Here is a 26,959-nt window from a genome sequence, read left to right as displayed (position 1 = left end):
TAACATTAACATACTGTATACTTTAAGGGGGGACATTTTATTCTAGGACATTTAAGGGGGGACATTTTATCCTCCACTCTGACCCCCACGTAGTAAAAAAGGTGGTTGCTCCCACCAAAACTCTCTAATACCTGAAGAAGAGAAATGATCTTGCTGTTTGACTGCAGGGTAAGGAGAAGTTGTCCTTGCGTTCCTCCTTCTTATAGAGCCTCTCTCCTGCTGCCGCAAGATTAGCCTCTATCCCCCAGCAAAAATGGCCTCTCTTCTCATACAGCAAGATTGGCCTCTATTCCCAGCAAGACTTCCCTTTCTTCTCATACAGCAAGATTGGCCTCTATCCCCCAGCAAAAGTGGCCTCTATTCTCATACAGCAAGATTGGCCTCATACAGCAAGATTGGCCTCTCTTCTCATACAGCAAGATTAGCCTCTATCCCCCAGAAAAATGGCCTATATTCTCATACAGCAAGATTGGCCTCTATCCCCAGCAAAAGTAGCCTTTCTTCTCTTACAGCAAGATTGGTCTCTCTTCTCATACAGCATGACTGGCCTCTCTTCTCATACAGCAAGACTGGCCTCTCTTCTCATACAACAAGAATGGCCTCTCTTCTCATACAGCAAGATTGGCCTCTATCCCCAGCAAAAGTGGCCTCTCTTCTCATACAGCAAGATTGGCCTCTGTCCCCAGAAAAAGTGGCCTCTCTCCTCATACAGCAAGATTGGCCTCTCTTCTCATACAGCAAGACTGGCCTTTCTTCTCATACAGCAAGATTGGCCTCTATCCTCAGCAAGATTGTCTCTAAATAAAGTTCTAAAAACATGAACCATTCCTTTACATACGTTGTGGTAAGGGTTTTATATATTTGAATACAATTGAATATACAGTTATTTCTATCCTAGTTCCTTTAAGGGGTAACTGGTTTTCTGTGGTGAACCCATAACTGTACTATACAAAATGAAAAAACCTAAATGCATCTGCAGCAGTGTATACTGATTTACATAACGATTGCACGATTCAATGATCTTAAGATTTACTGGTTGATGTGCCAAGCTGTGAAAAGAGTGGAGAGTGGATCAGTGGAGAAGTTGCCCATAGCAACCAATAAACATCTACCTATCATTTTATAAAATGTACTTGATAAATGCTTCTTTAGAGCTGATTGGTTGCTATGGGCAACTTCTCCACTCTTTTCACTACTTGATACATATCCCTGTAAGGGGTTTATGTATCAAGTAGTGAAAAGAGTGGAGAAGTTGCCCTTAGCAACCTATCAGCTCTAAAGAAGCATTTATCAAGTACATTTTATAAAATGATAGGTAGATGTTTATTGGTTGCTATGGGCAACTTCTCCACTCTTTTCACTACTTGATACATAAACCCCTTACAGGGATATCAAACATGTCCAGTGCCCTTTATAATAAAACTTTCCAAATGACTGGTTTCTTTCAGGTCTAAGCATAGGTATCTGATTCCACTCCTTCCTGGAGACACTTTCTCTGTAACAGGCCTCATTCTGCATCATTACGGATCTGGAAACTGCTTCATACAGGGCACAGTGCAAGCTCAGAGACAGGAGCATGTGCAGGAGGGAAAGTCATAGACTGGAAATGTAGCCACTGAAGCTGAAATTCACAGCCAGGAAGAGCATGCGCCCTTCTGTGCGCTGGTCAAGGTTCATATTAAACTTGAGATGTGCGCTGGCCCAAATCTTGGATCTTGGGTTTTGGCTTTGGATCTCTATCTCCTTCGTGTTTTGGATCTGTATTGGTTTTGCCAAAATCACTCTTGCGGGTTTTGGATCTGTATTTTTCAGAAAAAAAAATCATAAAAACAGCTAAAATAACAGAATTTTGGTTTTTGTTCCTATAGTATTATTAACCTCAATAACATTGATTTCCACTAATTTCCAGTCAGTTTTGACCACTTCACAATATTGTTTTCATCTAGCGTCGGATCTTGCAGGTTTTGGATTTCATATAAGGGAGCCACAGCTGGGACTCAGTTTCACTGCCTTTCTTCACTTGAATGGGAGTGTCTCTGTGCGCTACCAGCGTGACTAGGTGGATGGATCGCCTAGTCATGCCGGGAACGCTGCTATGCGATGAATCCGCATCAGATGAGTGCGACTCCATCTGTATGTAGTGGAAGGAAGGATTGATTAGTAATTTAATTTAATATGTGCGATTTTAAAAATGTAAATGAATCATTGGGGGCATTAGTGATGGTCTTTATTGCATAGTCAACAATTTTTATTGGTTATTGTACTAATCTGACTTTTACTAATTCGAATTTTGCTTTTTCTTTGATTTTACATGCCCTGACTTAAGCCATCTATGATTCTCCTTTCAATTGTTCGTCCTCCATATCTATCAGCAAACATGAACCAAGTGGGGTACAGCACACACCACAATTTGTACAAAAAATTTACCACCTACAGTGTCACAATACGTGTATGAGTCAGAGATAATAATCTAACACTGTGGTTTACTTTCACCTACAGTGTCATATAATATGTGTATGAGTCAAAAATAGTAATTAAACAATGCGGTTTAATTTCATTAAGAGTGTGGCACAATACGTGTATGTGTATGAAAATGTATTACTGTGGTGGTACCACCTTTATCAACAGTGCTGCACAATATGTGTATGAGTCAGAAATAGTAGGCAAACACTGCAGTTTAATTTCACCAACAGTGTTGCACAATATATGTATGAGTACAAAATATATTACTGTGGTACCACCATCACCCACAGTATCGCACAATATGTGTATGAGTATGAAAAAAATACATTACTGTGGTACCATCATTACCCACAGTGTCACACAATACGTTTAATTTCACCAACACTGTCAAACAATACGTGTACGAGTACGAAATAATAATATACTGCAGTCTGACCTGCAGGGTCACAGTACTTATGAAAATAAAGTAAAAATTGTATAGTACACTGGGGTATAGCGCAAACAAATATATATATATATATATATATATATATATATATAATTATTTTTTAGGCTTTTACCCTTTTATTATTTTACTTTTACACTGGGGCAGAGCCCCTGGATAGACGGACAGATCACTCCTAGATGGACAGAGCACCTCTTGTTAGACACACCAAATGACAGACAGAGCACTCCTGGACCGATACTGATAGGAGTCCGACACACCAGCCCCTGGATGTACACAGAGTATACTGGGTTTTAACACTGGGGCAGAGCCCCTGGATGTAAATGGACAGATCATCCCTTGCCAGATACACCACCAGATGATAGACAGAGCCCCCCTGGACTGATATTAATAGGACACACTAGGACACACCAGCCCCTGGATAACACTATGGCAGAGCCCCTGGATGTATATGGATTATGGACAGATTACCCCTCATCATATAGACCACCAGACGACAGACAGAACACCCCTGGACTGATACAACAGCCCTACAGCAGCCTCACGCCCCACAACCCAGCACTGAGACTCTCCACAGCCGGAGTGAAAGTGGCGCAGATCACCGGGACCTTTATAGAATCCAAAACCCTGCGAGAATCCGACAGCAGGATGATGATGTTTTGCCTCATTTTGGGATCCGAGTCTGGCGGGAAACCCCTGAGCCGGACTCGGATCCAGACTCGGATCGGGAAGTTCGGGTGGGTCCGGTTCTTAGAGAATTGGACCCGCTTATCTCTATATTAAACACACAACCTCCCCTAAACTATTGGTGAACATACACTAGCTTAGAGTTGCTCTTTCAGTGCCCCTTACAAGTAACAAATATAATTAACAGGTACTGTTTTCTTTTAACCAAACCTTTGCCCCCAGTGTACAAGAGGCACATCAAATAAAACAAATAAAATATATTTAACTTAATCAGAATTTTAACAGCCCCCCTGCCTCTGATGGCTCAGCTTCCTCTCACCTCCTCCTGGCTCTAGAGTCACTCTTCCTCCAAACAAGAACTGTCTGGGATAGGATCTGTATGGGCCACATTGCTACAGTTCTTACCAGATGTGTTACAATGGTGCTGCTGCACTCACAGCTTAAGGCCGGTTGCCTTGACAACCAATATTTGACAGTTAATTCCGATTAATTACTGTTTCCAGAGAGTCCCTTTGAGGTGAGAGTGTCGGGTAGGCCCAGTGTAGTTAGGAACCTATCTCGCACTCTTACATCCCAAGGAAACCTTGGAAGCGCTATTTACAATGCTGAACTGTCTGACATCACCAATTAAAATCAATCTATTCATTATAATATGAATTCCATTTTACTGTTATGATTGACACAAATGTGCTTAATTGCAGAGTTTTAAACAGTTTGTATATAAATCATTTTATTTACTCAAGGAATCAATTGTTTTCCCTAACTGACTCTAATTACCTTATCATTTTTATAAATATCCTAAAATTTGTTCTTGTCCATTTATCCATTGTAAACCCCCATAGCATTTACTGGAGGGAAGATATTATTATTATTATTATTATTATTATTATTTTTACAGTTTTGAAACACAGCACCAGTAAGTTCGTTATATATTCAAGTTAAATGAAAATGACTGAGGTACTGCACTATGTAGACAAAAGTGATGGGACACCCCACTCCCCCCACACATGATAGAAAAGACATACAGTACCTCCTGCTGTTGTCCAGGAACTTATGGACAGTTGGCCAAGAAGGGTGTCTCCAGTAATCACTGCATGTGGTGGACCTACAAAGTACTGACGGCAATAAAATCTTGTTGAACTATTTGTTGTCAGTGTCCAATCACTTTTGTCTACATAGTGTAATTAAGACACCTGTGCTAAATCATAGATACCCTAAAAACCTGGGGGCTTTGAGGACTGTTTGCTTTTGGAGAAATAACGGAACTGTCTCTTTAGTGCTGAGTGTGCACTTGGCTGTTCCAAGCAGAGCAGGCGGGATATACACTGGGGTCTATTTACTAAGCCTTGGGTGGAGATAAAGTCCCAGCCAATAAGCTCCTAACTGTCATTTTTCAAACACAGCCTGTTACATGGCAGTTGGGAGCTGATTGGCTGGTACTTTGTCTCCATCCAAAGCTTAGTTAATAGACCCCACTGTATGGAATGAAGCCATGTGCATGTGTGAAGACAGAGTGGAACCGGTATAATTTGCCTTGAGTGCCAATTCCAAAATACGTTGTCCTACTGTAGACAAAGATAAACTAACCAGTTTGGGTTTCCTTTGTTTCCGTACAGCTGAAATTAAAACAATGAGGGTCATTTATAACAAGCAAACGTGCATTTGTGCAGCAATGTGTCATCTATGCATACTAAAACAACGGCTGGTATTAGACTGTTAAGATTGGTCTGTGGGCCATGTATTTTCCTATTCTGAACTGGGCAAACAATTGCGGAAACAAATGGACCTGCATGTCTAATATTCGCTGGTAACTGAACAAAAGGGCACCTACATGTCCAAACATGGAGGCAAGCTCTGTTCTGTTGAATGGCACTTCTGCTCCCTGGGACGACTACCACTGCCACAACTACAAGTGAAATCATAGGGTCACAAAAGAGGGGGCTGGGAACAGGAAGCTTTGCACTAAGCATGCTCTAAGGATATGCTGGGTTGCTCTACATGCTAAGTGGAGCACTTCCAGCCACCTACAAGCCAAATATAGGTGCCACCATGCCAGCAATACACAGGGATGACCTTTTAGAGGGAAACATGTTTGGGAGCCCATCATGTCATCAGTTAAAATGTTATGTATTGTTGCCTTTGTTTTCTTTTTCCACCTTATTAATAAAGACAATTTTTGTTGTGTTGTTAAACATAACTGTATCAATTATACATTGAATATTGAGAGATAACATATTTCATACTTATCGTTCTTCGGGGGGTATTTATAAAATTTTAGAGACAGATAAAATTGTGAGAGATAAAGTACTAGCCAATCTGCTTCTGCCTTACATTTTACAGGCTGTTTGGAAATTTAGGGTGAGGCCCCTAGGTTGGGCTGGCTTATGGGTGTTCGACACCCTAGACTTGAACCCTTAGATTGTGAGGGACTTTCCCGATGATGAGGTTACCTGGACGTGGTGGGTAAGCCCATAACTTTGTCTAATATTATGCAAAAAATCTGATTGGATCCCTCTTAGGGAAAATCTCGAAAAGAAGTCCACAGGCTTTTATTGGGTAATGCCACCCAAAGATGGCATTTCCCACCAGGTCCAAGTCCGGAATGCACTGCATTCTGGAACTTGGTACATATGCAAATGCAATAAAAACTCTCAAAACTGGATTTTCGGGGTTTTACAACATTTTAGGCTTTAGTACATCCCGCCTTTATCTCTCACAATTTAATATCTCTCCAAGCTTTGATAAATACCCTACAAAGAGAGGTGGGTCCAGAGTAAAATTTATACAGGACACCATAACTCTTAGGACGGCCGCATATACATTTTGGGAAATTAATGCAATTGAAACATGAAAACAAAACCAATGAGTGTGACTCAGCCCTACTGCCCATTTAATTGTAAAGCGCAATGGAATTAAGAAACGAAAACACAGTTAATCAACTGAATGCTGGGAAAATAATTTACAAAGAGATTTAAAAGAATAAGTGGAGTATTGCCGATAGTAACCAATCAGATTATAGCCATCATTTGATTGGTTACTCTGGGTAACTCCTCCACATTTACATTTTTAGAAGGTTTCCCTTTGTGAGGGATGTGAGCTAAAGCAACACAAGATGGCAGTGCTTAGGTATTTTTTTTTGCATAGGAATCCTATGTGTCTCCCTTTTTTCCTACATGCACATTAACTCACAATGCTCATGTTCCTATCATTCAGCCTCTTCGTGCTCACAAATGAATAGCATAAGTGAGGAAAATGGTGCACGCATGCACGCATTTTCCAAGTGAATTTGCTCACGAATAAGACCACAGTGCCACTGTTATATGTATTAATTCCTTTCGTACAGGACTTTTGCTATTTGCTGCTATGTATCTATCATGATTATTTCCAGGAATATATTGAAAATGAGAATTGGTTTCTTTTGTCAGATATTGTTGCTGACTCAGCGTAATATCCCTGAAAGCTCAGACAGGTACATTTATTTCTAAATAGCATTAATATACCATTACTAGCAGTCGGCACAGCTTCCAGAACATCTCTTTCCTGCTAATTTTAAATAATGTCATGCAGATATTTAATGGAAACTTTAGGTATGTATTATTAGTGAATAATGTTGCCGATCTTACACATGTAAATGACATTTATTTGCAGTACACTTCTGTACATTTAATGGAAAATGCCTGTACTTGCCATGTTCATCAGTGACTTACAGGAGAGTCTAGTAAATACTCATTGTAGCTGAGACAATTAATAATTAATGGTGACAGGGAGAACTGCTTAGAGCAGTGATGTTCAACCTTTTTTTACTCGCGGCACACCAAACAATATTTTAAAATTGCCAAGGCACACCATCAGTACCCCACAGAAAAAAACAAAACACACACATTGGCCCTCACAGTAAAAAAAAAAAAAAATCCACACATACATTGGCCTACACAGAAAAAACAATCACATTGCTCCCCACATAAATCATGTTGCTCCCTACATAAATCCTATTGCTCCACACATAAATCAATCACATTGCTCCCCACATAAATCATGTTGCTCCCTACATAAATCCTATTGCTCCACACATAAATCAATCACATTTCTACCCACATAAATCCTATTGCTCCACACATAAATCAATCACATTTCTACCAACATAAATCCTATTGCTCCACACATAAATCAATCACATTTCTACCCACATAAATCCTATTGCTCCCCAAATGAATTATTCACATTGTTCCCCCCATAAATCCATAAATTCCTATTCTCCCCACATAAATCCTATTGTTCCCCACAGGAGAAATAAAATAACAAATATTATTATCAGCTGACCTTCTCCTTGTTCCTCAGTGGCAGGGGTTGTTCATAGTGGAGTGCTGCGAATACTGAGCAGCGGGCGGTCGGGCAGGTGTGGATGTGGGTGGGCAAGGAAAGCTGTGTATGCAGGCAGTAACTGGAAGATGTGTATGCACGCAGGTGGGCTGGCTGGGGGGTGAGACGCGGCGGCCATGACCGTTCACACCGTTTTCAAGGCATAGGTCACGTCCAGAGCACGACTGATCCTCTAAGAAGAGCCTGGGCCAACAGTTCACTCTGAAGGTGCATGAAGCTACTCTGGCTCCGCGGCACACCTTGCAACTGGTCGCGGCACACAAGTGTGCCACGGCACACTGGTTGAAAAAGCCTGGCTTAGAGTGACAGAGCTGTCTTAAAACCAGACATGACTCAATTGAGCAGACTCAAATGTTCTGGCAGTACAGCTTGAGTCTCCCATATATGGAATGCTTGCGACCAGAAGTATTTCAAATTTTGGACTGGATGTAATGTAGTGCCAGATGGCCATAGCTTCGAGATTCTGGCTGGACTCATGCGTTTTTTTTTTTAAGCGGCATTCATTTACAAGGCAAAACCAGGTTGGTTTTGTTTTGTAAATGATTGTTGCTTTAAAAATTTTTACTACTTTGGACGGAATCTGGGAGCTCCGGCCGCCTCGCACTGCACTACATCCGGCCCCTTAGATTTTTCCGTATTTTGGAGTATTTGCATACCATAATGAGATATCTTGGGGATGGTACCCAAGTCTAAACACGAAATGCATTTATGTTTCATATACATCCCTGAAGCTAATTTCATACGATGTTTTTAATAATTTTGTTCATTTTGTACACTGAACCATCAGAACGCAAAAGTGTCACTATCTCAGTCGAGCTAAAAATAATTGGATATGGAGTAATCTGGTATCGGATTTTCGAATATGGGAGACACAACCTGTATTAAGGAAATGGTTAACAATGATGTCCATATGACTGAGTCTACCCACTGGCATTTTAAATGTGTTTTTTTTAAACTGTTTTATTATAATTTTAAATCAGGAGAAACAGTAGACAATACATAACTGGAAAAGGCAATCAAAGAAACCATGATATAGGGGCTGATTGAGGTTAGATCGCAATAAGCGATCCAACCGCAAAAATTACAAAAAGGATGCGGACACAGAAAATGCGAACACCTCTGTCTGACAATCAGGCAGAGGCGCTTGCGGGGTGGGGCGGCAACTCTCCGTTTCCTAGGCGGAGAGGGAGCACTGCGGAGGCGGGGGAAACAGGGGCGGCGTCATGAAAACGAGGGGCATGGTGTGATCGCGGTAGCTGCGTGATGTCACACGCAGCCGCTGCAATCAGAAAGATAGTGGCGGGCCTCCTGCGGGCAGAAGTTGTGGTGCGATTGCAATTTTTGTTTGAGCAAGGGGGAGAAGGGGGGAGAGGCAGTCAACATGATGGGCAGCCTTGTCCTGCGATGGGCGATCCCAAGGATTGCAAATTCTGCTACTTAGCAGAATTTGCAATCCATACTGAATCAGGGCCTTAGTACATATGTGTAACAATTGTACAATAGAGTAATGTCAAAAATTACACACCAGTCAACAAGCAGGATAAGGTTAAGATAGTGGCTGCAAGAAACCTTATTTAAAATGCATGCAGCCATAGAGATCATTGGGGGGTAATTCAGAGTTGATCGCAGCAGCAAATTTGTTAGCAGTTGGGCAAAACCATGGGGGTCATTCAGACCTGATCGCACGCTAGGATTTTTCGCTGCGCTGCGATCAGGTCAGAACTGCGCATGCGTATTATTATTATTATTATTACTTCTTTCTTAAAAACATTTGATTACATACCAGTGGCGGTCGCTTTGTTAGTTATTGGCTAGGAAACTATACAGTATATGGAACCTCTTGTAAAACACAATACACAAACAAACCCTGCACATATCAGTGTCTTTTGTTCTTACGAACTGTGGGGCTCATTTACATGTGGATATCAGTCATTTTATGACACTCCTCTTAGATGTAGCAGAACACGTCCACGCTGATAGGTGTTACTTTCACAGTCTCCCTGACATGCTTTTTCAAACGTAGGCAAGTATGTAATGATGTAAGGATACTAGTCTACAGGGAGATATTAAAGACCGGAGGGCCCCCTTCTCTGAGCTGCGAGACTCCCCAGTTCTGCATCTAACCTTGCCATGACAAGTGGGTCCCTGCTCTTCCACAGCGTGCTCTTCCCATTGATATTCAGTAAGGTGGTACAAAAGAGCAAAGGCTCTGGGACAGTACTAGAGGCTATTCTTCCATTGTGCGGTGCCATCTTCCCAAAGACGAGGGACACGGTAAAAATTCTGGGTGCAGGGTGTGCAGTGCAGGGCCCCCCTGTACCAGGGACCCATGTGCACTGCACCCTTTATAAATACGGGTTGGGTATGTGTGACTGGCAGTCAGGAGACCACCGGTCACACAATACAGACAGCGGGATCCCGGCATATAGATGCCCGGCGGGGGGGTGCGCAACAAAGCCACTTGCGCTTGCCACAGGTTCTATTCCCACTGTATGGGTGTCGTGGACACCCATGAGTGGGAGTAGTCACTGCTGGCCGGCATGCAAACCATCGGGATAGTGCGGGTTCAGGATGTAGTATTATTATTATTATTATTATTATTATTATCCTTTATTTATATGGCGCCACAAGGGTTCCGCAGCGCCCAATTACAGAGTACATATGCACATAATCAAAACAGGAAAACAGTGACTTACAGTTGAAGACAAGGTAGGACAAATACAGGGTAACTAAGCATAACTACATCAACAGATGACACTGAGATAAGTATCAGGGCGGCCAAAAACTGCAGGATTTGGGGCAGTTGAGGATTATTAAAGTAAGAAAAGGATAAGCACATGAGGGAAGAGGGCCCTGCTTGTGAGAGCTTACATTCTAAAGGGGAGAGGCAGACAGACAGTGGTGACACAGATGGGGTTGACCGAGTGTGGGAAAGAGGGTTAGGATGAGATTTGGCTGGTTTTGGTAAAGAAGTGTGTCTTAAGAGCCCATTTGAAGTTCTGTAGAGAGGTTTAGAGTCTTGTAGATAGGAGTGAGAGGAAGTAATCAGAAGACAAAAGAGTCGGCGTGCATTAGCAGAGCGAAGAGGACGGGTAGGAGTGTAAAGGGAGATAAGGTCAGAGATGTAAGTGGGAGAGGAGTGGGTGAGGGCTTTGTGAGTGTGAGAAGTTTGAATTTGATTCTGAAAGGGACGGGAAGCCAGTGAAGGGCTTGTAGGAGAGGGGAGGTGGATGTAGTGCGTTTGGTTAGGAAAATTAACCGGGCTGCAGCACTGAGGATAGATTGGAGTGGAGAGAGGTAATTGTCAGGGATGCCACTTAGGAGAAGATTGCAGTAGTCCAGTCTGGAAATGATCAGTGAGTGGACAATGGTCTTGGTGGCATCATTAGTGAGAAAGGGTCTGATCCTGGAAATATTTTTGAGATAAAAATGACAGGTTTGTGAGAGGTGCTGAATGTGTGGTTTGAAGGAGAGGGAGGAGCCAATGATTACACCAAGACAGCGTACTTGGGGGCTAGAGGAGATAGCTGTGCCATCAATAGATAATGAGATTGTGGGAGATGAGGTTGTGCAGGAGGGTGGGAAGATGGTCAGCTCAGTCTTGGACATGTTGAGTTTAAGAAAGCGCTGGGACATCCAGGAAGAAATAGCAGAAATACAGTGGAGGTACAGGGGAGAGGTCAGAGGAGGAAAGGTAGATTTGAGTGTCATCAGCATAGAGGTGATATTGGAAGACTTTCTTATGAAAGGTGAAAGTTATAGTGTTTTTCTTAACACCATTTGCTATAATATAAATGAGAAGAGATACTGTATACAATTTAAGGAAGCATAAACCTTCTATTGGATGAGGCGTGTCATTGGTGCCTCAATCAATTAACCCAAACTCTAAGTAAAATAAAGATGCGGAGACGTAGATTTGACAGAGACAACGGTTAGCAAATTTATTTAAGGCATGAAATGTATTATTTGTATTAAAGCTGTATTAAAGATGTATGGTGGCAAACAAAGGACGGCCAGAAATACCCAGTCTGCAATGGTCAGTCTGCAACAACAAAATAAGCATTGCACAAGATCGCCCAGTGTGCCCATATACAGCAAATACAATCAAACAAAAGGTATTGACTCAGCCTCAACTTGACTACCCACCTGTCAGGTGGTGATACTGCGCCCCATCAAAGTGGTACAGCTAACTACTAGTCAACGAGGGGAGCGCACCTCAAATAACCAATTGCACACGGACTGGTGAAACTGCCGTTCTTTCCCGCCACAATAAGGCTACACAAACCTAACCTGGGTAGGGAAGGTGGGAAACCTGGACAAAGAGAATTTGTCCTACACCAACAGTCCCTTAGATACCCTTTTCTTACTAACACACCCCTGCCTGCCATAGGCTACAACACATGATTGACAAGTACCACTGCCAGCCCCCTATCCTACCTTCTCATGAGATCGCTTGGATCCCACAATCTTGATTCTAAATATCTTTAATATCTATAGTCCTTATTCAAGGCTACAGAAAAAACCTTTCAAAATAAATAGGTATATCTGCATCCATAGCTATAAATGTACACGTTTCCCTCTAGCCACTAACTGGAGCTTTTGTGTCATGATAAATGATTCTTTTTTTATATAATGGGATAAACAGAAAAAAAAAGTGTTTTATATGTTTTAAGGGTATAAAATGTTTATTCAATTTGTTACTTCTGTAGAACTTTCTAAAAGTCAATTTTGTTCTAAATGCCAAACCGTTTTTCAGCTTGACCTTCACAAACTGACGCTGCTTGTAAAATAAAATTTCCTAAACAATTTCCTCAACTCTGCTGTATTTATAGCAAGAAACAGACATCCTGAAATTGAGCCCTTAAGAACCTTTAAAGTCCATTTGCGACAGAACATTCCTTCTGTTCATTTTACAGATGTGTACTTCAGATATATCACCTGTGATCATCTTAAGATCATTGTTCTCTTACTGTATTAAGGTGGATACACACAGAACAATTATACCCACGATGTGGGTGTTCCCGATCGACTGGAACGACACAATGTTTACGTTTTGTGTGTATGAGCGACAACGTTGCCGATGCACGCGCCCACGGGTCGCTAGCGACAGCTTCAGGTCTTTGTACATGCAAGAAGTTCTGGGGCTGTCGCTAGCGATGCCATGCTGCCGAATGTAAACATTTGCCAATGGCGGTCCCCACCAGTCATAATGTGTCGTTTAGTAACACATCATGCCATGTGTAGGCAGATCGGACGCAGATCACACAGCCATTTGGACACAGCAGCTGTGCTAGAATATACTACTGCTGCAGGTGGTGTCAGCAGCAACTGGCCACCGCCCACCAGTTACGCTATGCTGCCTGTCACTGCATCCCAAACGTCAGCAGCATGTCAATCATGCTACAGTGTTTGGGGCACTGCAGGTGACATTGCAGCTCCTGATCAGCATGTGTGCAATGCGGCTTCTGTGCAGATTCACAAATGTCGGAGATGTATGTAAACATTGGATGTACTGAATTATAAAAATGGGACATGGGCGCTAATCGCTGCAATATATCTGACAGTGTGGTGCTCCTATTTGAGGGATTACTCAGCTCTTATAAGTTTAAATTAAAAATCACAGGAAAAGAAGCGCTAATGTAAGATATCTATTAAAAAATGAATGTTCCTTATTGGTCACCAGCAGAGGCGTAGCTAGGGTTTTTGGAGCCCAGGACAAGATGTAAAATGGCGTCCCCCCCCCCCAAAAAAAAAACATAGCCCACATGCCAGATACAATGCCCCACAGTGCCGGATACATGCCCCACAGTGCCAGTTACATTGCCCCACAGTGCCAGATACAATGCCCCACAGTGCCGGATACATGCCCCACAGTGCCAATTGCATTGCCCCCCAGTGCCAGATACAATGCCCCACAGTGTCGGATACATGCCCCACAGTGCCAGTTACATTGCACCACAGTGCCAGATACAATGCCCCACAGTGCCAGTTACATTGCCCCACAGTGCCAGATACAATGCCCCACAGTGTCGGATACATGCCCCTCAGTGCCAGTTACATTGCCCCACAGTGCCAGATACAATGCCCCACAGTGCCGGATACATGCCCCACAGTGCCAGTTACATTGCCCCACAGTGCCAGATACAATGCCCCACAGTGCCGGATACATGCCCCACAGTGCCGGATACATGCCCCACAGTGCCAATTGCATTGCCCCCCAGTGCCAGATACAATGCCCCACAGTGTCGGATACATGCCCCACAGTGCCAGTTACATTGCCCCACAGTGCCAGATACAATGCCCCACAGTGCCAGTTACATTGCCCCACAGTGCCAGATACAATGCCCCACAGTGCCGGTTACATTGCCCCACAGTGCCAGATACAATGCCCCACAGTGCCAGATACAATGCCCCACAGTGTCGGATACATGCCCCTCAGTGCCAGTTACATTGCCCCACAGTGCCAGATACAATGCCCCACAGTGCCGGATACATTCCCCACAGTGCCAGTTACATTGCCCCACAGTGCCAGATACAATGCCCCACAGTGCCGGATACATGCCCCACAGTGCCAGTTACATTGCCCCACAGTGCCAGATACAATGCCCCACAGTGCCGGATACATGCCCCACAGTGCCAGTTACATTGCCCCACAGTGCCAGATACAATGCCCCACAGTGTCGGATACATGCCCCTCAGTGCCAGTTACATTGCCCCACAGTGCCGGATACATGCCCCACTGTGCCAGATACATGCCCCACTGTGCCAGTTACATACCTCACTGTGCCAGATACATGCCCCACACTGTGCCTGATACATGCCCCACAGTGCCAGATACATGCCCCACAGTGCCAGATACAATGCCCCACAGTGTCGGATACATGCCCCACAGTGCCAGTTACATTGCCCCACAGTGCCAGATACAATGCCCCACAGTGTCGGATACATGCCCCTCAGTGCCAGTTACATTGCCCCACAGTGCCAGATACAATGCCCCACAGTGCCGGATACATGCCCCACAGTGCCAGTTACATTGCCCCACAGTGCCAGATACAATGCCCCACAGTGCCGGATACATGCCCCACAGTGCCGGATACATGCCCCACAGTGCCAATTGCATTGCCCCCCAGTGCCAGATACAATGCCCCACAGTGTCGGATACATGCCCCACAGTGCCAGTTACATTGCCCCACAGTGCCAGATACAATGCCCCACAGTGCCAGTTACATTGCCCCACAGTGCCAGATACAATGCCCCACAGTGCCGGTTACATTGCCCCACAGTGCCAGATACAATGCCCCACAGTGCCAGATACATGCCCCACAGTGCCAGATACATGCCCCACAGTGCCAGTTGCATTGCCCCACAGTGCCAGATACAATGCCCCACAGTGCCAGTTACATTGCCCCCCAGTGCCAGATACAATGCCCCACAGTGCCGGATACATGCCCCACAGTGCCCGTTACATTGCCCCACAGTGCCGGATACATGCCCCACTGTGCCAGATACATGCCCCACTGTGCCAGTTACATACCTCACTGTGCCAGATACATGCCCCACACTGTGCCTGATACATGCCCCACAGTGCCAGATACATGCCCCACAGTGCCAGATACAATGCCCCACAGTGTCGGATACATGCCCCACAGTGCCAGTTACATTGCCCCACAGTGCCAGATACAATGCCCCACAGTGCCAGTTACATTGCCCCACAGTGCCAGATACAATTCCCCACAGTGCCGGTTACATTGCCCCACAGTGCCAGATACATGCCCCACAGTGCCAGTTGCATTGCCCCACAGTGCCAGATACAATGCCCCACAGTGCCAGTTACATTGCCCCCCAGTGCCAGATACAATGCCCCACAGTGCCGGATACATGCCCCACAGTGCCCATTACATTGCCCCACAGTGCCGGATACATGCCCCACTGTGCCAGATACATGCCCCACTGTGCCAGTTACATACCTCACTGTGCCAGATACATGCCCCACAGTGCCAGATACATGCCCCACAGTGCCAGATACATGCCCCACAGTGCCAGTTACATGCCCCACAGTGCCAGTTACAATGCCCCACAGTGCCAGATACATGCCCCACTGTACCAGTTACATACCTCACTGTGCCAGATACATGCCCCACAGTGCCAGATACATGCCCCACAGTGCCAGATACATGCCCCACAGTGCCAGTTACATGCCCCACAGTGCCAGTTACAATGCCCCACAGTGCCAGATACATGCCCCACTGTACCAGTTACATACCTCACTGTGCCAGATACATGCCCCACACTGTGCCTGATACATGCCCCACTGTGCCAGCTACATGCCCCACTGTGCCAGTTACATGCCCCACTGTGCTTTCTCTCTGCCCCCCCTCCTCCCCCCCGGTCACTTACCGAGTCACCGGCGCCGCTTGTTCTATGTGAGGGGAGGAGAGCGCCTTTCCTGCCCCTCACCGCTCCAGGACAGGTCTCCGGCGGCTGTGTGGCGCCGGTTCGCTAGCCAATCAGAGCTCGCGGACCGGCAGCCAATCAGGAGCCGGTCCGCAAGCTCTGATTGGCTAACGCCGCCGGAGGCCGGACACAACAGCGCTGCTGGCAGCGCTGCTAGGGCTTTCAGCGGCGGTGAGGGGAGGGAGAGACGGTGCGCTCTCCTCCCCTCACATTTCGGCTTTCGTCGTGACGGGGGTGAGTGGGGCATGATGCCCTGGCCGCCGGCGGCACCCCCCTCTCCTGGGCCTGCCAAGGCGCCCAGGGCACGTGCCCCACTCGCCCTACCCTAGATACGCCTCTGGTCACCAGCCGGTAATTCCCTGAGGAGACTTGCAGTAACATAGGATTGATCCCTCTGGAACAGACTGCGTTTCATGGACTGCACCAGCAGCCGGAAGGTACAATATACTTCTCTGCTCATATGTTTCAACAGAAAGGGCATTAAGGAATGAATTGTGGAATGCTGCATTGTGTGCGGACCCTCGTGTTTTGGTTTTACCAGAACCACTTTCAGTGTTTTGTCTTTGTTTTTCAGTTTTTCCAAAACCACCCACAAGTGTTTAGGTTTGGATTCAGATTTGGTTTTGGATTTCTTAAAAATTGATAAAAACAACTAAAATCATGTAATGTGGACCTAGTTTATTTCCTCCAGTATTATTAACATCAAAAACATTAATTTCCAGTCATTTCCACATACTCCCCTGTGTGAAATGGAATCTGAAATCACGAGGTAAGGACTTTCAAGCAATCCAAACCCCAAGATAGTGATTTTAAATCTGAGTTCTGAGGGAATCTCCGAATCGGTACTCGATTCCACTCAGATCCCCTAAAATTGGGTGAGTTTGGATTTCTAAATAACCAAACTGCACATCTCTCGTTTATCCACACCAATTATGTTAAAGTTTTTTGCCTGGCCAGGACAGGATCTTAATCAAGTGGATTAGTGAGTAGTACCATATTTTGGAACCTACTAATATCAGTAATGAATCCTTTACTCATTTGGTTTGCGTGATACTGCTCTCTCCTGGCTGTCCTCCTACTTTTCTGACCGTTCTTTCTCTGTCTCCTCTCATGACTCCACCTCCCCCCCACTTCCTCTACCAGTAGGTGTCCCCCAAGGTTCTGTTCCTGGGCCTCTCCTTTTCTCTCTCTACACATCCTCTTACATCTCTGACCTTATCTCTTTTTACATTCCCACCCGTCCTCTTCGCTCTGCTAATGCACGCCATTTCTCCTGCCAACTGATTACCTCCTCCCACTCCTACCTACAAGATTTTGCATGTGCTGCTCCCTATCTGTGGAATGCCCTACCTCTCCCCATCCGACTCTTCACCTCTCTACAAAACTTCAAACGGTCTCTCAAGACTCACTTCTTCACCAAACCCAGCCAACTCTCCTCCTAACCCTCTTGTCTATGCTCACTGTCTACCCCTTCTGTGCCACCCCAGTCTGTTAGCACCTCACCTTTTAGGTTATAAGCTCGCAAGAGCAGGGACTTCTTTCCTCGTGTGCCTTTTCTTACTTACACGATCTTATACTCCTGACTGCCTTTGATGGCACCTAACCCCGGGTTTTCTATACCTGTCCGATATTGTCTTGAACTGTAAGTGCTGTTTTCTTGTTTGCTCATTTAATTATGTACTGTGTAATGGGCTTTGTGGACCCCTTGTGGCACCATATAAATAAAGGATAATAATAATAATAATAATAATAAGGATACTTACTTACAAACTTTATAATCTATCACACTACTGGAGTGAGTCTAATTTTTTAATACTTTCCTTAATCCTGATCATGGACAATTCATTTTTATTTAGTTACTCTATTTGGATGATTCTAAGCCTATATTAGTGGTTCCCGGAATCACAGCGCCCTAGAGTCTCAGCATAATTCTCGATAAGTGCTGGCGGTCAGGGCTAATTGGATAGCCCCCGGGATCCATCAGCCATAGGAATTTACTGCAGTTAATAGGTTACCCCCTAAGTGTTTTAGAAACAATAAAAACTTCTGATCTTACTCTTATGAGTATATACTGTATGTGCAAATTGATTAATCTGAATTGACCTAATTTCAGAGATTCTCCACCAAATAATCTGCAATTTAGTCTCAATTCATTTAAAATTAGTAAAATATACAACACCAACAGGTTTACTGAGCAACCCTGTCCCGTTATACAAACTGCGGGGACCCGCGAGTGACTAGGTTGGTTTCTGCTATAACAAGGAGTCAATACCCATCCCCCTGTGAAATCAATCCAATATGGGTCATCAAAGGCGCAGAAACATTGTAAACCCTTCCCGAAAGATGCCAACTTAACCTTGAAATGCACTGGATCTCTTCCCGACCACTCCTGGACTGTAGGGGCCAGCATGTTTATCAAGATAGGTACCCCTGAAGTGGTCCAGTAAAATGGACAGCTGTCCCTAAAAATGTATCTTATATCATTATAGTAATACATTGAATAAATGATTTCAACGCATCCTTATTTACCACTTTTGTAAACATAAAATAAAACATTATTTGCTTTTTAATCGATCTTTATTACTTGACCGACGTTAAATTGCCAACGCAGGGCGTTTACAATACCCTCTTTAAGGGCAAGCCTACTGAATCACAAGCATTTTCCGGTGGTGACCTGGTATGGGTGGGTGGGTGGGTGGGCCTTTTTATGGGGATCTTTCATATTTATTTATTTATTTATTTATTTATTTATTTTCTTCATTTTGGACAAAGAGAAACTAAATGAACCTATTAATTACAATATATTATGTGTATATGTGTTAGCTTTTTATTTATTCTTGAATTGGCTACAGTTATATGGGCCCCTATTCCATATATTGAGGGCAGATTTGGGGGGCCCAATCTTGTTAATTACACTTGCTCTCAAGACTGCTCAGGATTAGTTGGGAGAGCTCAAGCCTCTAGAGCAGGTTACTATGGGGAAATGACACATGCAGGGAGTTAGCCTTGTAGCTGCTGAGCATAAATAAGGTAATATTTACTTCTCTAGATACTTTTGAAACACGTTCTTTGTACTATTAGGATTGTACAAAGATGATGAATGCAGTTCAGTTCATAGTATTAGGCTATAATTATATTCCCTGTTATATTAGGGAAATTCATTAATCAATCTTGTACTGTTGGTTCAAGCTACATATTTGTCTAATTACTGTAGATGACATACAGGCTGATTCTCACAGACACAGACATGGCTGCACCTATTGGTAGTCACCCGTCTGCATTGTTATGCATATGCTGCTACACAGTGCTTCCCTGGTGCACATCTGTGCGTATGAATGTGAGAGGACTAAGATGCCCTCTGTCAGTGGGCCTGATTCAGCATGGATTGCAGAAGCAAAATCTTTCTCTAATGGGCAAAACTATGGGGGTCATTCCGAGTTGATCGGTCGCAAGGCGAATTTAGCAGAGTTACACACGCTAAGCCGCCGCCTACTGGGAGTGTATCTTAGCATCTTAAAATTGCGACCGATGTATTCGCAATATTGCGATTACAAACTACTTAGCAGTTTTAGAGTAGCTCCACACTTACTCTGCCTGTGCGATCAGTTCAGTGCTTGTCGTTCCTGGTTTGACGTCACAAACACACCCAGCGTTCGCCCAGACACTCCCCCGTTTCTCCGGCCACTCCTGCGTTTTTTCCGGAAACGGTAGCGTTTTCAGCCACACGCCCATAAAACGCCGTGTTTCCGCCCAGTAACACCCATTTCCTGTCAATCACATTACGATCGCCGGAGCGAGGAAAAAGCCGTGAGTAAAAATACTATCTTCATTGTTAAATTACTTGGCGCAGTCGCAGTGCGAATATTGCGCATGCGTACTAAGCGGATTTTCATTGCGATGCGATGAAAAATACCGAGCGAACGACTCGGAATGAGGGCCTATGTGCACTGCAGGTGGGGCAGATATAACATGTGCAGAGAGAGTTAGATTTGGGTGGGGTGTGTTCAATCTGAAATCTAAATTGTAGTGTGAGAATAAAGCAGCCAGTAACTACCCTGCACAGAAACAAAATAGCCCACCCAAATCTAACTCTCTCTGCACATTTTACATTTGCCCCACCTGCAGTGTACATGGTTTTGGCCATTAGAGAAAGATTTTGCTTTTGTGATCCATGCTGAATCAAGCCCAGTGTCTGTAGATGCTGTTATACCGCCTGGTGGGCTTTAGACGCCAGCATCAGTTGCAAGATCTAAGCTTTCACCAGCTGTATCGTAGGTGCATATTTACCATCTGTGTAAATCTTGGATTTCGCTAATAGGGGCATTCATCTTCATTCACTTACATAGTCTAGAATTTCCCAGTGTTGTAGCCAGCTGCACTTAGGACAGACCTGTCTAGTACTCTATAGTTAAATAACAATTAGCGGGGAATTCAATTGGGTGTGAGGCGTGAGGTTTAGCAAGGTAAAAACATTGCGGACCTTGCGACCATGTTGATCTTTTGATCATGACAATCTTTTGAACTATTTACCTTTCTCTGACGTCCTAGTGGATGCTGGGAACTCCGTAAGGACCATGGGGAATAGATGGGCTCCGCAGGAGACTGGGCACTCTAAAATAAAGATTAGGTACTATCTGGTGTGCACTGGCTCCTCCCTCTATGCCCCTCCTCCAGACCTCAGTTAGAATCTGTGCCCGGCCAGAGCTGGATGCACCTAGTGGGCTCTCCTGAGCTTGCTAGAAAAGAAAGTATTTGTTAGGTTTTTTATTTTCAGTGAGATCTGCTGGCAACAGACTCACTGCTACGTGGCACTGAGGGGAGAGAAGCAAACCTACCTGCTTGCAGCTAGCTTGTGCTTCTTAGGCTACTGGACACCATTAGCTCCAGAGGGTTCGAACACAGGGCCTGACCTCGATCGTCCGTTCCCGGAGCCGCGCCGCCGTCCCCCTTGCAGAGCCAGAAGACAGAAGAGAACGACGAAAACGGCGGCTGAAGACTCCTGTCTTCATTAAGGTAGCCCACAGCACTGCAGCTGTGCGCCATTGCTCCCACAGCACACCACACACTCCGGTCACTGTAGGGTGCAGGGAGCTGGGGGGGGGGGGGGGGGGGCACCCTGGGCAGCAATTATAATACCTGTTGGCACAAATTATACACATAATACAGTCTGGCACTGTATATGTGTGCAAACCCCCGCCATTAAGTCACACAAAACGCGGGACAGAAGCCCGCCGCTGAGGGGGCCTTCTTCCTCAGCACACCAGCGCCATTTTCCCTTCACAGCTCCGCTGGAAGCAGCTCCCCAGGCTCTCCCCTGCAGTATCTGGATACAAGAAGGGTAAAAAAGAGAGGGGGGCACTTAAATTTAGGCGCAAATAAGATAAGTAAGCAGCTATTGGGAAAAATCACTTATTATAGTGTACATCCCTGTGTTATATAGCGCTGTGGTGTGTGCTGGCATACTCTCTCTCTGTCTCCCCAAAGGACTTTGTGGGGTCCTGTCCTCAGTCAGAGCATTCCCTGTGTGTGTGCGGTGTGTCGGTACGGCTGTGTCGACATGTTTGATGAGGAGGGTTACGTGGAGGCGGAGCAGGGGCAGATTAGTGTGGTGTCGCCCCCGACGGGGCCGACACCTGATTGGATGGATATGTGGAAGGTCTTAACCGACAGTGTCAACTCCTTACATAAAAGGTTCGATGACGCAGCAGCCTTGGGACAGCCGGGGTCTCAGCCTGCGCCTGCCCAGGCGACTCAGAGGCCGTCAGGGGCTCATAAACGCCCTCTGGCTCAGATGGTAGACACAGATGTCGACACAGAGTCTGACTCCAGTGTAGATGAGGATGAGACAAATGTACAGTCTACAAAGGCCATCCGATGCATGATTACTGCAATGAAAGATGTATTGCACATTTCTGACGTTAACCCGGTTACCACCAAGAGGGGTATTATGTTTGGGGAGAAAAAGCAGCCAGTGACTTTTCCCCCATCTGATGAATTAAATGATTTGTGTGAAGAAGCGTGGAGATCCCCTGATAAGAAACTAGTGATTTCTAAGAGGTTACTGATGGCGTACCCTTTCCCGCCAACGGATAGGTTACGTTGGGAAACATCCCCTAGGGTGGACAAGGCGCTCATACGCTTATCTAAAAGGGTGGCACTGCCGTCTCAGGATACGGCCGCCCTAAAGGAGCCTGCGGATAGAAAGCAGGAAGCTATCCTGAAGTCTGTGTATACACACTCTGGTACTCTACTGAGACCTGCTATTGCTTCAGCCTGGATATCAGAATCAGAATCAGCTTTATTGGCCAGGTATACTTGCGTATACTAGGAATTTGTCTTCGGTTTGCTATACAACAGCCAAGTAGGTAACAGGTAAGCAGGTGAGTGTGCGGTGGGGGGGGGGGGGGGGGGGCGGGGGGGGGCAAGTAAAGTTACACAGATAGGTATACCATAGGGACACAAGTTAGTTACATGTGCATCTAGTCAGTCAATGTTCAGGAGTTCAGCAGGCGGACCGCTTGGGGAAAGAAGCTTTTGAGGCTTCTGGTGGATCTGGCGGGGACAGCCCTGTAACGCCTGCCTGAAGGAAGCAAGTTAAACATGCTGTGGCCGGGGTGTAGCTGGTCTTTTACTATCTTCATTGCCCGCTTTTTAGCTCTGGACAAGTACAGGTCCTGGACTGAAGGAAGGTCGGCCCCGATGATCTTCTCTGCGGTTCTGACCACCTTTTGGAGCCTGCATCTGTCCCTCGCGCTGGCGGAGCTGTACCATACGAGTATCGAGGAGCACAGTACCGACTCCACAATCGCGGAGTAGAAGAGGAGCAGAAGCTTCTGTGGGATGTTGAACTTCCTTAGTTGCCTGAGGAAGAACAACCTCTGCTGCGCTTTCCCAACAGTGGCGTCAGCGTTGGACCCCCATTTAAGGTCCCTGGAGATTGTGGTCCCTGGAAACTTGAAGGAGTCCACTAGCGATACCACACTGTCAGCAATCGTTAGCGGAGGTGCACTAGATGACTTCTTCCTGAAGTCCACTATCATCTCGACAGTTTTGAGGGGGTTGAGCTCAAGGTTGTTGTGGATGCACCACTGGGCCAGCCGGTCTACTTCCCGTCTATAGGCAGATTCGTCCCCATCCTTGATGAGGCCGATGACGGTGGTGTCATCGGCGAATTTGTAGTGCTGCAGCAGCATGAACTGATACCCTGTCAGACAACATTGATTCCCTCGACAGGGATACTATTTTGCTAACCATGGAACATATAAAAGACTTCGTCTTATATATGCGGGATGCCCAGAGGGACATTTGCCTGCTGGCATCTAGAATTAATGCAATGTCCGTTTCTGCCAGGAGAGTATTATGGACTCGGCAGTGGACAGGTGATGCTGATTCTAAAAAACACATGGAGGTTTTGCCTTATAAGGGTGAGGAATTGTTTGGGGACGGTCTCTCTGACCTCGTATCCACAGCAGCAGCTGGGAAGTCGACTTTTTTACCTCAGGTTCCCTCACAGCCTAAGAAAGCACCGTATTATCAAATGCAGTCCTTTCGGCCTCAGAAAGGCAAGCGGGTCAGAGGTGCATCCTTTCTGGCCAGAGGTAGGGGTAGAGGGAAGAAGCTGCACCAGGCAGCCAGTTCCCAGGAACAATAATCCTCCCCTGCTTCCACTAAGTCCACCGCATGACGTTGGGGCTCCACTGGCGGAGCCAGGTGCGGTGGGGGCGCGTCTCCGAAACTTCAGCAACCAGTGGGTTTGCTCACAAGTGGATCTCTGGGCTGTACAAATTGTATCTCAGGGATACAAGCTGGAGTTCGAGGCGACTCCCCCTCGCCGTTACCTCAAATCAGCCTTGCCAGCTCCTCCCAGGGAAAGGGAGATAGCACTGGCGGCAATTCACAGGCTGTACCTCCAGCAGGTGATAATCAAGGTCCCCCTCCTTCAACAGGGAAGGGGTTACTATTCCACAATGTTTGTGGTACCGAAACCGGACGGTTCGGTGAGACCCATTCTAAATTTAAAATCCTTGAACACTTATATAAAGAAGTTCAAGTTCAAAATGGAATCGCTCAGGGCGGTTATTGCAAGCCTGGAAGAGGGGGATTTTATGGTGTCGCTGGACATCAAGGATGCTTACTTGCATGTCCCCATTTACCCACCTCACCAGGAGTACCTCAGGTTTGTGGTACAGAACTGTCATTACCAATTCCAGACGTTGCCGTTTGGTCTGTCCACGGCTCCGAGAATATTTACCAAGGTAATGGCCGAAATGATGATACTCCTTCGAAGAAAGGGAGTTATAATTATCCCGTACTTGGACGATCTCCTCATAAAGGCGAGGTCCAAAGAGCAGTTGTTGGTCAGCGTAGCACTCTCTCAGGAAGTGTTGCAACAGCACGGCTGGATTCTGAATATCCCAAAGTCGCAGCTGATTCCTACGACGCGTCTGCTTTTCCTGGGAATGATTCTGGACACAGAACAGAAGAAGGTGTTTCTCCCGGAGGAGAAGGCCCAGGAATTGTCATCTCTGGTCAGGGACCTCCTGAAACCAAAACAGGTGTCGGTGCATTACTGCACGCGAGTCCTGGGAAAGATGGCGGCTTCTTACGAAGCAATTCCCTTCGGCAGGTTCCATGCAAGGATCTTTCAGTGGGATCTGTTGGACAAATGGTCCGGATCGCATCTTCAGATGCATCGGTTGATCACCCTGTCCCCAAGGGCCAGGGTGTCTCTGCTGTGGTGGCTGCAGAGTGCTCATCTTCTCGAGGGACGCAGGTTCGGCATACAGGACTGGGTCCTGGTGACCACGGATGCAAGCCTCCGAGGATGGGGGGCAGTCACTCAGGGAAGAAACTTCCAAGGACAGTGGTCAAGTCTGGAGACTTCTCTACACATAAATATACTGGAACTAAGGGCCATCTACAACGCCCTGATTCAAGCAGAGCCCCTGCTTCAAAACCAATCAGTACTGATTCAGTCAGACAACATCACGGCGGTCGCCCATGTAAACCGCCAGGGCAGCACAAGAAGCAGGATGGCAATGGCAGAAGCCACAAGGATTCTTCGATGGGCGGAGAATCACGTGCTAGCACTGTCAGCAGTGTTCATTCCGGGAGTGGACAACTGGGAAGCAGACTTCCTCAGCAGGCACGACCTCCACCCAGGAGAGTGGGGACTTCATCAAGAAGTCTTCACACAGATTGTAAATCGTTGGGAACTGCCACAGGTGGACATGATGGCGTCCTGCCTCAACAAAAAGCTAAGAAACTATTGAGCCAGGTCACGGGACCCTCAGGCGATAGCTGTGGACGCACTAGTGACACCGTGGGTGTACCAGTCGGTTTATGTGTTCCCTCCTCTTCCTCTCATACCCAAGGTACTTAGGATAGTAAGAAAGAGAGGAGTAAGAACTATACTCATCGTTCCGGATTGGCCAAGAAGAACTTGGTACCCAGAACTACAAGAAATGATCTCAGAGGACCCATGGCCTCTGCCTCTCAGACAGGACCTGTTACAGCAGGGGCCCTGTCTGTTCCAAGACTTACCGCGGCTGCGTTTGACGGCATGGCGGTTGAACGCCGGATCCTAACGGAAAAGGGCATTCCGGATGAAGTGATTCCTACGCTGATAAAAGCTAGGAAGGATGTGACAGCAAAGCATTTTCACCGCATATGGCGGAAATATGTTGCTTGGTGTGAGGCCAGGAAGGCCCCAACAGAGGAATTCCAGCTGGGTCGATTTCTGCACTTCCTACAGTCAGGGGTGACTATGGGCCTAAAATTGGGGTCCATAAAGGTCCAGATTTCGGCCCTATCCATATTCTTTAAAAAAGAACTGGCTTCACTACCTGAAGTTCAGACGTTTGTTAAGGGAGTGCTGCATATTCAGCCCCCTTTTGTGCCTCCAGTGGCACCTTGGGATCTTAACGTTGTGTTGGATTTCCTGAAATCACACTGGTTTGAGCCACTTAAGACCGTGGAGCTAAAGTATCTCACATGGAAGGTGGTCATGCTGTTGGCCTTAGCTTCAGCTAGGCGTGTGTCAGAATTGGCGGCTTTGTCATGTAAAAGCCCATATCTGATCTTTCATATGGACAGGGCAGAGTTGAGGACTCGTCCCCAATTTCTCCCTAAGGTGGTATCAGCGTTTCATTTGAACCAGCCTATTGTGGTGCCTGCGGCTACTCGGGACTTGGAGGACTCCAGGTTACTTGATGTAGTCAGGGCTTTGAAAATCTATGTAGCCAGGACGGCTGGAGTCAGGAAAACTGACTCGCTGTTTATCCTGCATGCACCCAACAAACTGGGTGCTCCGGCTTCAAAGCAAACTATTGCGCGCCGGATCTGTAACACGATTCAGCAAGCTCATTCTGCGGCAGGGTTACCGCATCCTATATCAGTAAAAGCCCATTCCACAAGGAAGGTGGGCTCTTCTTGGGCGGCTGCCCGAGGGGTCTCGGCTTTACAGCTTTGCCGAGCTGCTACTTGGTCGGGTTCAAACACATCTGCTAAGTTCTACAAGTTTGATACCCT

At 46.0% G+C, this 26,959-nt stretch overlaps 1 protein-coding gene and 1 long non-coding RNA gene across 7 annotated transcripts in view; one reads left to right on the top strand and one right to left on the bottom strand.

The window, feature by feature from the left end:
• The window catches only part of LDB2 (LIM domain binding 2), a 540,533-nt gene that overhangs the window by 14,346 nt on the left and 499,228 nt on the right, over window positions 1–26,959 (top strand). The window lies entirely within an intron of this gene.
• LOC134991864 (uncharacterized) overlaps window positions 1,343–26,959 on the bottom strand; it is a 40,818-nt gene continuing 15,201 nt past the window's right edge. For both annotated transcript variants that reach the window (XR_010196167.1, XR_010196133.1), the window contains exon 3: window positions 1,343–1,799. This is a non-coding gene — a long non-coding RNA (uncharacterized LOC134991864). The remainder of the gene's footprint in view (window positions 1,800–26,959) is intronic.

The sequence above is a fragment of the Pseudophryne corroboree genome, chromosome 1 (genome assembly GCF_028390025.1).
Source record: "Pseudophryne corroboree isolate aPseCor3 chromosome 1, aPseCor3.hap2, whole genome shotgun sequence".
Classification (NCBI taxonomy): domain Eukaryota; kingdom Metazoa; phylum Chordata; class Amphibia; order Anura; family Myobatrachidae; genus Pseudophryne; species Pseudophryne corroboree.
The sequence above is the reverse complement of the archived record's forward strand: the minus strand, read 5'-3'. Positions and strand labels throughout refer to the sequence as shown.